Source organism: Tenrec ecaudatus, chromosome 4, assembly GCF_050624435.1.
Source record: "Tenrec ecaudatus isolate mTenEca1 chromosome 4, mTenEca1.hap1, whole genome shotgun sequence".
Taxonomy (NCBI): domain Eukaryota; kingdom Metazoa; phylum Chordata; class Mammalia; order Afrosoricida; family Tenrecidae; genus Tenrec; species Tenrec ecaudatus.
Genome location: NC_134533.1, coordinates 183,126,849 through 183,142,230, shown reverse-complemented (window position 1 = coordinate 183,142,230; position 15,382 = coordinate 183,126,849). Strand labels below are relative to the sequence as shown.

Here is a 15,382-nt window from a genome sequence, read left to right as displayed (position 1 = left end):
GAGGGAAGCATATACTCAGCTCAGGAAGCATTACCTTGAGCAGTTCCAGATGGGAACTAGTGCAGTGTGTTTTCAACCATAAAGGAGGCTGGTGGGATTGGAGCATGACATGAGATGAGGTGAGTGAGATAGAAAGGGACCAAGTCACATAGGGCCTTGCCGACCACACATAACCACTTTACATTTTATTCTAACTGCAATAGGAAGCAAGCAGAAGGTTATAGGCAGTGAAAAGGTAGACTTTGACTTCATTTATGAATTATCCTTCTGATTTGTCTTGTAGAAAAATATCTCTAAGAAGGAATGTGCAAGAGCCCTGGGAGTGTGGTGGTTATGAACTGGGTCCACAGATCAAAGCACTAGCCACTCAGAGGGACAAAGATGAGGCCTTTCTACTCAGGCAAAAGCTTACAGTCGCAGCAACTCACAGGGACAGTTCTTCCCTGTGTGAAATGGACCCCATGAGTCCGAAACGACTCAATGGCAATTACGTTTTTCAAGATGCAGATGTGAAGGTATGAGAGCCAGTTATGCGGTTTCTAGGGTGGTTGAAGCAAAAGACAATAGTGACTTTACGATGTGGGTGTCACAAAACCCATGAAGACCATGGCTGAGGTTGAGTTGTTTGGGGTTACAGCCTACTGGATGCATTCAGTGGAGAATGTATGCTGGGGGTTGGGTTGGGACAATGACCACCAGTGGAACTTGAATTTGATTCTGTACAGAATCATGATGAAATCTGCAGTCACTTTAGAGTATATAAACGTATATATAATTTATATAAATATAAAATTTACATATACACACACACATATATATATATATATATATATATAATTCTGGGAAGCCACTACACATGAGTGTGGTGAAGAATTCTTTGCTAATTGAGATTGGGAGACCCATTCAGCAACTGCTGGCAAGGTTGCCTTCAGTACCTGTCTTGCTGCCTTTAACGTGTGCACCCTTCCTGGCGCCTTCCCCTGCCTCCACCATTTTCTCACTGCACGCCCTTTGGTGGTGTGTTACCTTCTCTTTCATGCCAGACAGCATGCGTCCGTCTTCCCTGTGAGGCTATACGCTTCCCCAGAAGCCAACGGTCACATCGCTTTCGCAGGTTGGCTGGTGGGTTCAAGAACCACCCATTTTTGGTCAGCAGCCAAGTGCTTCACTAAGACCCACCAGGGTTACTGTTAGACCCATAGCTAGCTACTGGCAAGTCTATTTCTGGGCTTGGGGAGAAAACTTTGGCGTTAAGGATGAAGGGTATTAAAGGTGGTTGGAGATTCGAACCTAGCTGCGCTGTGTGAGTCCTTTTCCATAAGGATTTTGGGCTTAGAACTCCCAGGGACCAGTTCTGCTCTGTCTTATTGGTCACTTTGAGTTGCAATGGACATTAAAGCGACAGGCATATCTGTGGTTGTACTGATTGTTGCTTGGTTGGGTTGGTTTTTAAAAATTCGGATTGATTGAATTGCCCTGTGGTTTGATGGGTCCACACACGTGTCACTGATACACAGGAGGGGAGGCTGAGTGAGTTCGTTCGTATTTTCCTTTACAAGGGCACGGTTACTTTCATTTATTCACAGCCTTCAGCCGACGGCCTCCAGTTTAATGGGCTTTCCAGATGAAATGCTTCAAAGTTCCAAGGGGACAACGACTGTAAGCACACGTTTTTCTGTTGTGGGGTTGACAAAATCCCCAGTGGTGTGTTGAAGTGGGAAGAGGTTGGTCCCTAAGTGCTTTCGGTTTGGCATTCTGTGGTCAGCCGGAGGGACATGGGTGGGGGATTTGTAGCACCTGATGTATCTATTAACCAAGATGCCTTTGACCAGCAGGGCTCAAGATCTAGCTTATATGGTTCAAGTGTATATGGTTCTCCTTGTTGAGAAACCATCTAAGGAAAAGAAGGGAGAGGAATTAGGCAAAGTTGGGCAGTGTGCTCAAGGGAGAAGCAATGTGGTTGCTACTACTACCCAAGAAGGAGCCCTGGCGGTACCAGGGTCAAGTGCTGGGGTGGGAACGGAAGCTTGCAGGAGAGAGGACCTGGAGATCAGCTCTTGCAAGGATCTTAATGTTGGAAACCTTGAGTGGCAGTTCAACACCATCTTTTCTGTTTTTTAAAACACTATCTTACAGGGGATCTCTGAGGCATTAGACTTGATGGCGCATGACAACACCAACCAAAAGAAAGAACCAAAGTGGTCTCTTCTCCCAGAGATAAACATTGGTAATAAATTAATGCATTTCCTCTCAGACTTCAAAGGATATGCATATCTGTGTTTCTTTAACCTTTAGTTTTTGATATGTTCTTAGACTTATTTTTATAGTTGTGCATTACTACTAATTGGTGGTCCAAGTGTAAAATGGCATGGTATGTAAGGAAAAACTTTTAGATGGTCAGAACTTTCCCAAACAGAGAGCAAATCGAATCAGGATTACTCATTCAAGGCCCAACTCCATGGAGAAGAATGTAGGTGCTGGTAGTGAAGGAGTAGCCAGCAGAAGATTGAGGAATGGAGAAGCCAGGAGAGTGGAAGACTTGTCTGATAAAACATGTGGGCACATGTAAAATGCACACGTATAAAAGAAACTTCAGAAACTTTTTTTTCTTCCCCCATTGGTAGTGCTTTGGAAAGACCAGGAAGATCTACTAACCCCAAAATAATCGTCCAGGTGAGTCAAGCAGTTAAAAATTCTGATCATGAGGTAGGGCAGGGCAGTCATTCTTGACTTACTTGATTAACACCATCTCTTCACTCATCAACTTTGGTAAATAAGATCCAGGCAAGAAATTGAGATTCATTCTTTCAGGATTGGTTAGGGCTCACAGTAGATTGTAAGCTGACTGGGGGAACCCAGGTGTTTGAGGTCTTTTTTAGTTGCGCGTCCCTGAGCCCTCACGAACATCCGCCGAATAAAGGATGAGGTGGAAATTGGGTTTTGGAGATGAACGAACTCTCAAGTTTGAAGTTCACCCCATGTAACTGAAAAGGAAAGGGGTTAAGAGACTACCAGAACTGCAGCGGGTTATAATCTGAGTCTCGCTTTGAGATGCTGAACCACAAGGAGACACTTAGCACCTGACGGTGCAGGGGCTTTGTTGGCTCCTAATATATAAAGCCAAACACTGCCATCGAGTTGATCCTGACTCATAGTGACCCCGCAGGACCGAGGAGAAATGTCCCCATGGACTTCCAAGACTACAAGTCTTTACAGGAATAGAAAGTCTCATCTTTCTCTCACATGGTGGCCTTGAAGTGAACAGCCCTATGTGTAATGGTTTCTGATTTCATATCTTTTACTTTTCTTTCGTTCTTTCTCCCCTTCCCTCCCTCTTTCCTTCCTGTGCTCTACACACACACACACACACACACACAGTATTCTCTGTCTATCAATATATCTCTACCACTATATCTATATATAGAAAGAGAGGTAGGGGATGATAAAGCCAACATGGTAAAATATGAATTTTGGGAAATTTGGGAAATGTAATAGGTCTATGGGCATACTCTGTACTTTTCTAGAAAGAAAGGACTTATAAGGACTGAATGCTCTTTGACAGGAGTCCTGGTGGTGCCGTCAGAGAAGCATTGGACTGCTAACCTCAAGGTTGTCAATTCAAACCCACCAGCTGCACTGCACGAGAAAGACGAGGCTACCTGTGCCTGCGAGATGTACAACCTTGGAAACTGCAGTTACAGTCAGTCTCCGTCCGAATTGACTTGGAAGCAGTGGGTTCCATTTCTTTGGTTTGGATGCCTTCTGGGATCTAACATGCTGATTCCTCCTCTATCGCACTGCAGTTTTAGCATCCAGATAATGCAAAGTGAGAAAAAAGCAATCAATAAAGCCTGTGTAGGGATGTGAATCGCCTTGCTGTCATGTAGACCATATTGGAAAGTAGTTTGCTGCAAATGCAGTTAGGTCAAAACTTAGCATGTTATCGCTAGCTCTCTCTGTGATCTACTTAAATTTAAATATTTAAATATTTTCCACTTCCTTTCTGACTGAGGTTTTATCTGTTTTAATTTGTTACTGCTGTTCGTTTTAGTTGTTTGCTTTTTAAAAATGTCTTCTCTGTATGTGAATTCCCGGCTAGGTGAATCTACAGACAGTAACTGGAGTGCTGGTTCCTTGAGGCCACAGCCAGGGGGGCTGGGGAAAAGGGGAACTGATGACGATGAGTACACGGCTGAAGACAATGTCCTAAAACTGCTGTGGTGCTGCTTGTACACCTCTTCTTGATGGGACTGAGCTGTTGAATTGAATGACAGGAGAATTATATGCCAATAAAGCTGTTGAAAAAATAAATTAAAAGTTTAGGAAAATTGTGTAAATAAATACATAAATGAAAGCCTACATAGATTCGACCGCTGCCTCCCTCTCTCCATGGTTTCTGCTGTTCGTAACCCTGGAGGGTGTGTGCGTTTATGTGTCGGTTATTGCGATCGGTTCACCCTTTCTCCTCTCCTCTCCCCACCTTCCCCCTGCCCTTCTGGTATCGCTACTCCCAATCCTGTTCCTGGATTCCATGTGTCATGAGCTCTTATCTCTTACCTGTACCTGTAATGGTGTGATGCCTTAAAAATTTTTAAAGAAAATTATTTCCAATCTATATTAAGCCAAATATGAGCATTGATCAAATGTTTTCAAAAATGTACTTTCCCTGTATTTTTTCTCAGAAACACATAGAAGGATGTGGCCTGATAGAATGAAGGAGTCAACAAAGACAAAAAATGGCATAAGATTCACAAAATATGTGATCCAACAGAGAAGCGAGGCCAAAGGAAGCCTAAGGTGATGGGGAAGGTAGATCCAAGAGGACAGCGTTCTGCCATGCGTAAAGGATAGTCAGTTCACTGTGGCTCAGGTTAGAAGGTTCCAGGAAAGACCACAGCGAGAAAATGAACATCAGAGAAATCAGTCACATCCAAATGTCTTAGGATTTAGACGCCAGCACAGGAAAAATTATCAATAGTATTTTACTGTACTTCACAGTAAACTTTAAATATTGATGTAACAAAATTGCAATGATGTTGAGATGCCGAGGGCATGGAAGGTGTGTGTGTGTGTGTGTGTGTGTGTGTGTGTGTGTGTGTGAGAGAGAGAGAGAGAGAGAGAGAGAGAGAGAGAGAGAGAGAGAGAGAGGGAGAGACTTGAAAAGTCAAATCCTGCTGTAGAGGCACAGTGGCAAATGCCAGAAGAATTATCTAAAGGCTTAAAATTATTTACCTTTGGGGAGGAGGAGATTCTGCTTTTCATAATAAGCCTAATAGAATTTTAAGGTGCTTCAAAACAAGCACGCATATGTATGAACTAGTGAAAGAAAGACATATATTAAAAATTACCAAATAGAATTATCATGAAAATATTAAAAATTTTAATGACCCCACTATTTATATAATTATTTATAAGAATTTAGCAAAATCCCATTTTCTGTAATTATCTGGATTTAATGTATACTTGAAAATGTATTGAATAGCAATTTCCATTATTTTTATGGAAATATAGTAATTCTGCCTCAAATCTTCCAGAAATGACAATGAAGATGCTTAGCTGTGACTACAGCAATCTGAAACAACGCGAGCACCAGCATGAATCTATTGGGAGAAGTGAGGGTTAACTGTGGGGCGCTTGGCATCTCCTCACCCAGGTTCACTAGAGCATTTTCACTATCAGGCATTATTTATTCTAGTAATGAACTTTGAGTATATATTTTTGCAAATTATTGTAATGAATATTTGGGTAGAGAGCTTAGATAGCAAAGGATACTTGTAAAAATGTATCAGGGTCCGTTTCAGGCTGCTTATTCTGTTTCAAAGGAGTCCTGACTTACCATTGGGCTGTTAACCACAAGGTCAGCAGTTTGAAACCATCAATGGCTACTTGGGAGAAAGATGAGACATTCGATGACGGTAAAGATGTCAAGGAGTATAGGAGAGAAAAGAATGGTTGGAAACTGATTGTGGCAGCGATTATTCGATACTGCTTGATGTGATTGAACTATCGAGTGATATGATCTACATATTGACACCTAATTAAAAAATAAAAAACAAAACAAAACGAAAAAGGAGTTACAGTCTCAGAAACCCTTAGGAGCTGTTCTACCACATCCTGTGGGGTCACTGTGAGTTGGCATCTATTCGGTGGGAGTGAGTGTGTTGTTGCTGATTTGCTGTTGCTGTGTTGCTGGAGCGAGGTCACTGGTATTTCAAATTCTAGCAGGGTCACCCACAGTGAACAGGTTTCAGCCAGAACCTCTGGCAGGCACCTGTCAATGTCCTGCTGCAACCGTTGTTGGATGATCTACAGCATAATTTTACATGCATGTGATATTGCTTGCTAGTCTATAGCATTTCATTAGTGTTTGGTAATGATTACACCATGAGCCAATGATAGTTATGAAGCTGACAGAGCATCTTATTCTTAATACCTGTCCCCCACCAAAGAAAGTAACCGAATACATAGGAGAGTATATCCTATGTATTTCAAATGTCATTAAGAAGAAAGGATAATAAATTATGTGAGGCCACCTCTTACTAATAGGATTATGCATGTAACAGGTATTGTCCACGGCACACTGCACATTTTATTTTATTGTCATTGCTGGTTGTGAAGGATTTACATTTAACAGATGGTCCCCAACACTGCTTGCTCCCCCTTGGTCCATTGTGAAGAAGAGACTTTTGCCAAGATTTCATAATATGAGAATTGCTCCTGTTTCCTAAAGGGCAAAAATGAATCACTTGTCTTTTGGATTAAAAACAAGTTCAGGATGACACGGAAATACAGTACCGTTGTTTACTAGCCAGAGTGCTGGTATTCAATGACATATATACTTCTGGACAGAGGCTTCCTACTGACCTCCATACAATGACCTTAGGCATTCCCCTACTATGAGCAGTTACTATCTCTTACCAAGAAAAAAATGAGGCTTTATTTAGAATGAATGTTAATATCATCCTCCCTCACATGCAAGTTTTCATTAGTCAGAATTTAATCAATGCATTTGGTATATGGCAGTCGATATCGCAAACGCTCATTTTTAAAGTAGCAATGTGAATTTAAGAATCCTAATTGGTCTAATTCAAGACTATTGATAATAATGTTGATAACAATCTGGGTCACTATTCTAGTGTTTCTTTATTTTAAAAATACAAATTAGTCATTTCTTCTGTGGTCCCTCTCTGCGAGGAGTTGCGCGGAGCCTCCAACAGCGCCTTGTTGGGGCAGAGTGTGCGGAGGCTCACCACCTCTGTGGTCCGGAGGAGCCACTAGGAGGAGGGCCCTGGGAAGAATTTGCCATTTCCTGTGGAAAACAAGTGGCGGTTACTGGTTATGATGACCATGCACTTTGGGTCTGGATTTGCTGCACCTTTCTTTAGAGTAAGACACCAACGGCTTAAGAAATAAGGATGCTCAAATGATCTGTGAAACAGATGAGAAGAGCATTGCATGAAGTCCAACCTCTGAAAAATGGATCAAGCTCTGTTGAACTTAATAGCATACTGGTTATGTTTGTAAATAAACTTAATGCATGATTAAAAAAATAAAAATACAAATTAGCAAAGAGTCTAGGGCTAGCACTGAAAACTTAAGATTTTCTTTCTGTTGGCCTCTTCAAATCCACTGTGGACCAACTTGAAAACAAAATGGAAGCGAGTGGAAGGATCACATTGGTGGCATAAGCAAATCCTTCATAAATCACCAAGAGACTGCCTAGATGGCCACAAAGAGATTTTGTCAAGGGTTTTATACAACTAAAATCAATCCATCCACTTTATCTGTTTCGAACACCGAGGCTGCAACCAGAAATGTCACAAAGAGTTAGAGCTGCTTGGAAACCTTGAAGGTGTCAATTGACCGTATTTTTAGGTGTAGAAATGTTACACGGACACACTACCGAATCACCAGTGATTTATTTTTTAAAAATCTTCAGCAAATGGACCCAAGAATCTACAAGGGAATAAAAATATCATGAGAGCAAGGCTGAGTTGAAGCAGGGTAACTCAAAATCAATATTTTGCTTTTAAACTCTTAAGGGGAGACCCAGGAGGGCTTCACTCAGTTTGTCCTCCTGACTTATTGTCCTCAGAGGAGGAAGGGAAAAGTGACAAGCCTGCTCCATCTTTCACTCGGGACATTCTTTACTAACAAGCCACTTGTTAGAACTCCTAGCTTTAATTTGCTGGCCAGTGGCTTTTTAATAGCGATCCTGTCAAGTGCTGGTTAAAAATCACATCTAATTTTCAGATGATGCAAGTGAGACTTCACGTTTAGGATGGCAGGAATGCAACATTCAGCAGCAGCCTTGATGGAGAAAAGGGCGTCCTCTCGTTAGCTACCCCTGAGTGATAAGTGTCATTAACCGATCATCCGCAGCAGCTCAGTTGACTTTTCTGTTAGGAAGTAGACTTTCATGTTACTCCATCAAAATAATTTCTGTCTTTGTATATCGATAAAAACATTGGGGTCTCCCTTGCTGGTGCTTTCTATAAGAAAACAATAGCACATTAAGAACTGGTAGGGAATATTCTTAAGAAGCATCCTAGGCGGAGTTGTCATTCCAAGTGCGTGGCATAGTTTATGCTTTCTACTTAGAGATTATTTTTAAAAATCAACAAACAAACCAAAATCATGCTAAGTGGGTTTGTTTTCTCTTTTGTATTGGACCTCTTTGGAAACCTAAGATACAGATCTTGGTTGATTGTCAAGTGCACCCTCACACTCACTCTTTGTATTACTGTCTTGCTGAAGTGCTTGCCTTACTGGACTGTATTTAACACTGTTGGCTGGATCAATTTCCTTCACAGAACTAACGGGGGATTACCGCAGCGGCATGTGGTTTCCTCTTGACAATAAACACTGGGAGAAACAAATAGAGGGCAAAAGAAGTCAAGAAGAGATGAAACTGAATGAATCCTTTCAAATATAAAAAGTGTTTCTTGGTCTAAATTGGAAAGCAGAAATGAAAACAGTTATGTGAACAGAGATAATATAACATGAGGAATAACTTTAACAGATTTATAGGACTGAAATATGAGGGCAGTAATGATTTAGTGGTAAGGTTCTCCTCCCCTGTAGGAGAGCTTGGGTCAATTGCCAGCTAATGAACCTTGCCTTAGGCTGAGTTCTCTCGAGAAGCATAACCAGCGAAGGTTATGTATGTATGTGTGTATGTATATGTATATATAACGTTTAGATCAAGGGAACGGTATGTGTATATATAAAGTTTAAATCAAGGAAATTGTTCATGAGTTACAGAGGTGGCCAAATTCCAAATCCATGGATCAGATGACAGGCTGGAGCTTCTCCTGACTCACACAGTTTCAGGGGATGGTGAACCCAGAATTGGTTGGACAAATGGCAGGCTTCTGGCTGCAGAAGCAAATGAACACATGATCAGGAGGTAAGGGGACAGGCTGTGATGATTCCTAGGATTGGCAGGCAATATAGCAGTTTTCTGGCTCACGTCCAAAGAATTAGAGATCAGATACAGGATCCAGCAAAAGGAAGCCAGTTTTCTACAGCATCCACTTACATTGGAAACAGGCCACAGCCCTGAGGAGCTCTCGTCATGTCTTCGCTGTCACACCCTTGAGAAGGTTGGCCCTACCACGCTGACACAGAACCTAAGTTGTCATTCACTCCCACACAGCCACTGCCATCTTTCAATGTGTGTGTGGCTATGATGCTGAACAGGTGTCAGAGGAGCTTGCAGACCAAGGTGGCTTAGAAAGAATCACCTGCCAATCTACTGCCAAAGAATCAGCCAGTGATCACAATGGTTCCATCGGGAACCGGCCAGCATAGAAGAGTTCAGCATTTCCTTCCATGATGGCATGAATCAGGGGCATCTCAACAGCTGTTGAGCACGAGAACAGAATCCGAAAATATGGCAAGTAGTCCTGGAAGGAATCTCGAGAGCTAGTAACACCAGCAAGCATGGATGACCCTATTGGACTGGTGACCAAGAGATGGACACTTGGAAGAGAGGTCCTGGGATCCGGACACTCAGGTCTTCGGGGAGGGGAGTGTGACTTTGTTGCTGAAGCTGTCCCCTGAGGGTGTCACCCAAGACTGGCTCGCTGCGTGCTGTGAAACCTGCAGACTGAAACCATTTTCACACACCAGAGAGAAGGACTTGGCTAAGATGATGCTAACAGGAAGGAGCAGTTCTCTCCAAACCCACCTTCTCGCCTCTTTTGGTGTCTACTGCACCTGGCAGAGCACCAGTTGAAAAAGGAGAAATAATATTTGCAGAATCTCCATGGCCACCTCAGCAAACAGAGTAGAGATAAGTGAAGTGAAGAGGCACTTCCTTGCTTAAAATCTGGGCACTTGATTTACAGCAAGGCTGCAAAAAGCACCCCGACCCTTCACTGGCCTAAAATACCCAATGCTCACTTTTCAGTGCAACTACATGGCCACTGCAGGTTGGATAGTGTCTTCACTCCAGGATTCTGGAGCTCTGGGAAGACTGGAAGAGGGAAAGGGAACGATGCTGACTTCTGCCCTGGTTCTGAAAGCTTCGGCTCAGACAAAGCACCGATGTGTCGCCTCTGTTCATATTGCTCTGGCCCCAAAGAAGTCAATGGACATTTATGATTCTAAGATGGGAAACAGGGCACAATCTTATTTTGTCATAATGCTAAGTAAATAAAGAAATGTATTTCAACACAATAAGTGTTACGTGAACTACTCTAAGAACAGGGGGCGGGGGAAGATGAAAGTTCAATTTCGAGGAGAAGCACCAGAAATATTTGACTGCCATCAAGGAAAATGGATATCAGCTGCCTAGTTTCTTCCTTTTGCATAAGGATCTTTGTAAGATGATCTTTTTGCCGAGGGCAACAAACAGAACTTGCAACTCAAGTACTGCATTTGAAATGAAAGGAACTTGGACCTTGGGAATTGCTGAATCACACATTTTCTAAAAGGATATTATGTTCTATCGCTCTCACTGATGCACCAAGCTTAATATTGTTACTTTACCTTTTAGTAAACTTAAGTGTATCCACATATTATTTGCAAGGTGGATTTAAACATGTTTACTGGTTTAAATGTGAGAACCCCAAAATCCAGAAGCCTCAAATCTAGGGAGAAACAGAAACATGTAAACAAGTAGAAATCTTACGCTGCCCACTTTATGAGAAGGCACAACATCTCTTTAATGCATCCCTTTAAGGCAGCCTCTTTTTGAGAAAGATGTGAGGCACTATGGACGTCCACAGGTGGGTGGGAGGGCGGGGCACTCAGAGCTCACTCATGTGATTAGGGAAGGAATCTCAGGGGAGCAGGAAAGGGAGACATAAGCCAGTGACGATGGTGGTAGCCAAAGCGAAAATCACCTGGGATCTCCAAGTACATGTGTTGGGTGGACACTAGGCTCTTGGGATGGGGTAGGAGTTGGGGAAAGTAGGATATGGTGGGCCTGATGGCACTGAAGCATTCAGCATCTCAGCCACTTTCAGAGATAATCAGCAATTTATATTTTCCTAGGGAAGGATTTCACTGGAAAGCTAAGTAATATTCACTATGTCATCCTGCTAAGCTATGCATATAAATGAAGATATTTCAAGAGAGGAAGTGTTAAGTGAAATATGACAGGAATAGAAAAAATCATGTGAAAATTCAAAGTAGGACAAATTTCCTTTCAGCCATGGGATCACATTGCATGTATCAGGCATCATCAATACTTTCATATTGTTACTATAAGAGTTCAAGGAAAGTAATATATAATGGCCCATTTTAAAGGATCTGATAGAAGCAAGAACAATTTTGTAAGAATATAAACAATACAAAGTCAAAGTTCTTTCCTATCCTACCTCAGAGTCTGCTAGCTTGACATAAACATGACATGTGTTTATTTTCTAGGCTTTTGCTGTGAATTTACCTGTGCATATACCGTATATACTTGAGTATTAGCCAACCCGAATATCAGCTGAGGCACCTACTTTGACTACAAAAACTGCATAAAAATGTGCTGAAGAACTTGGCTAATACATGAGTATATATGGTCCTGTAAAAAACAACATAAAATCTTCGCGCATATGTTTTAAAAAATAAGTTGCATCATATTTTCTGCATTTTACTGTAACTTGCTTATTTATTTATTTTTCATTTCATTTTTGTTCATTCTTGGAGACTGCTTCGTGTTAGTAACGGAATGCAAGCCTAATCTTTTCAATTTTGAAACACTTTCCCAAATATGGGCAAGCCATAAGAGATTACATCCTCCTCCTAAGGGAAATCTAACGTCTTCCTAACTTTTAGCCATTCCAATAGCGTGCAGGGGGCAAAATGTGTGGCATCACGAAGCTGGCATTCTAGCTGGGCAAACAGACAGCTGCCACAGTGAAGAGTGAAGCAGCGAATTCTCAGGAGGCACAGTGACCAATCAGAGCGGGAGGATGCGGGCCATCAAACGTGGGGAGATTGTTCGTGCATGTTTTAGGTAAGGAAAGCTTTTACTGAAAGCTAATTTCTGAGACAACCTGCAGAAGCAGTGGAGTGCAACACTGAACTAAGTGATAAATTGTATGTTCCTGCTCAACTCTGAACCTGCAGAATCTTCGAAATTCCACCAGCCGTCCTGGAATTATTTTCAAGATATAAATAAGAGCCAGTTAGGGATTGTTAATATTACCATATTCCATGAGAAACATGACCTTGATGGTTGCCAAATTTCATCTTTTATGACTATTAAGTGTTCCATTTTTTTGCTTTGATTAACAAAAGCTTGTCAGTTTATATCTATCTATCTATCTATCTATCTATCTATCATCAATCAATCATCTACTTATCTATCTTTCTATCTTTCTACCTACCTATCAACTGAGCATGATCTTTCAGCAAAAAGTCAGCACTTTGGGAAACAGACGAAACACAGCCGGTAGAGAAGGCAACCGTCACAAAGACACATTTAGGTCTGTGCAGCCAAGTGACGAGTTAGCTAGTCATTTTAGAGTGAGTCCTGACACACATCAGCCCCAGGAATGTTACAGTAGGAAAGTACTCCATTGGATTTTCAACAATTGAATATTTGGAAATAGATTAGCAGGCTCTTTTGTTGTTGTTGTTCAGAACCCCCGCTGGGTCAGCTCAAACTGCTAGCCATTGATGAGTCGCTGGGCGTGCTAACTGCTGGCATGACCCAAGGGCTCCAGAAGCAACCACACAGCCCGTGTCATGATGGTGGGATTGTTGTTACACGTTGGACCGCTAATCACAAGGCTGGCATTTTGAAGCCACCAGCTGTTTATCCAGAGAGAGGATGCTTTCTACTCGTGTAAAGAGCTCCCGTCGCAGACACCCCCAGGGCAGGTCTAGCTTGTCCTGTAGGGTTGCTATGAGTTACAATCAGCTCGAAGGCAGTGCGTTTGGAGCGTGGTGCAGCTTTCCCAAACCCCCAGCCACTCGGAGGGAGAGAGATGGGGCTTTCTGCGCCTGTGAGGATTTACAGCATGGCAGACCCCCAGGGGCAGTTCCATTCCGTCCTTTTGGGTTGCTGTGAGTCAGGATTGGCTCAATGGCGCTGACTTTGGTGCCACCCTCTGCACCAGGTGCAGTAGGACTGTCATGGCAGATTTTGCCCAAACAGTAACACAACCGTCTCTTCAGTTTACCAATAGGCCAGGGGTTGGTCCATTTTCTTTTGTTTCCGGTTAGTGATTTCAGGCCTGGTGACTCTGGCATCATGATTTTCTTTTTGGATTAGGAACTTCTTCTTCAGAACAGGAAATCAGTTTGCCAGGCTATTTCCTCCGCATGTTGAAGAAACTGGTCCAGTGTGTCTTGGCAAGTCTTGGCACAGCCCTCAGTCCTTCCTCCACCTGCTCAGAATAACAGTTATACTTTACTTTTCTGTAAGTCCCATATAGAAATAGTTTACAAGATTTACTAACCACATTTTGAAAGAAACTGAAAGAGCGGCTGTCCAGAGAGACGGGGCAGGATGCAACGCTACAGAGCGCTGATGGTCACCAGAATTGTCAGATTTCATCATTAACAAAACTAAAATCACACACAAGTAGACAACAGATGCTTTCTCTCTTCCAGCACTACTAAGAGCTTCTGAATAGGAAGGCCTCCAGTTTCTTAAATCTCGGTTTCCCTCTTAGGAGAGTGAAGGCCTGAGTTAGAGTGAAGAACTTACCTTCCCCGTAAGACAACTACGGGCCAGCGTGAATCGGATCTCACTGGAACTTATGTTTCTTAAATTTATTTACCTTCCTCCTAATAAAGTTGCTGCTGTTGTTGTTGTTAGGGGCCGTGGAGCCGGTTCTGACTCACTGATACTTGATGCATAGCAGAAAGAAACACCACCGATCCTGCGCCGTCCTCACAAGTGTTGCCCAGTTTGAGTCCACTGTTGCAGCCACGGTACCAACACATCTCCTGCCCAGTCTTTCCCTTTTCCACTGCCCCTCTGCTTCAGCAAGCATGCTGGCCTTTCCCAGACACTGGCCTCTCCTGCTACCATGCCCAAGGTAGGTGAGACAAAGTCGTGTCATCCAGGCTTCTGAGGAGCCTTCTGGCTGTACTTCTTCCCAAACATGTGTTTGTTCTGGCAGACCAGAGCGCTCTCATTCTCCTTGCCAACACCACCATTCAAATGCCTCGATTTTTCCAGGGTCCCCCTGATTTATTGCCCAACTTTCACATGCATATGAGGCACTTAAAAGACATCCAGACTGAATAATACAAGTTAATAAAAAATGTAGGGTTATATTCTTCTGTATCATTTAGGAGAGAAGTGGATTCATGAATGTCAGAAGAGCTTGACTATATGTGGGCATGCTGGTTAGATTTTGTCAACGTGATGGTGCCTGTGTGGATGTGGGGGTGGAGTCCAACCTGTCAATCAAGTGTAGTCTCATGATACCCCTGTGGGGTATGGCCTTATTATGAGAAACTGGAGATCTCTTCTTCTCTCTCTCTCTCTCTCTCACACACACACACACCCCTTCCTCTTTCTGCTTGCTGGGACCCTGTACCTACCTCTAGGGTGGCCCAATGTGGGTCGTTCAACCCTAAGAGCTATTCAGCACTCGGTCACAAGTCCACTGACCCTCGATCTATACTCCTCTGCACCCCCTAGCCTGTGTTCTTCCTGAATCTTGCTTCACCTTTTGGCACCAAAGGCTGTAGCTCCAGGAGTCTGTAGAGGGCTCTGGCTAGCTTTGGACTTATGCACCTAAGTTGGACTGGGCTGGGATGTTTCCTTGATATAAAATGCCTTCTTTTTTATATATATAAGAAAAACTCTATATCAAGGAATATATATAGAGATATCTACATATATCTATAGATATAGATAGATAGATAGATAGAAGGCATCCCAGCCCAGTGCAACACAAGTTCATAAGTCAGATGCTCT

At 42.7% G+C, this 15,382-nt stretch overlaps 1 pseudogene; it reads left to right on the top strand.

The window, feature by feature from the left end:
• Positions 1–461: 461 nt before the first annotated feature.
• LOC142446132 (cytochrome c oxidase subunit 7C, mitochondrial pseudogene) lies at positions 462–7,413 on the top strand (annotated as a pseudogene).
• Positions 7,414–15,382: the final 7,969 nt, after the last annotated feature.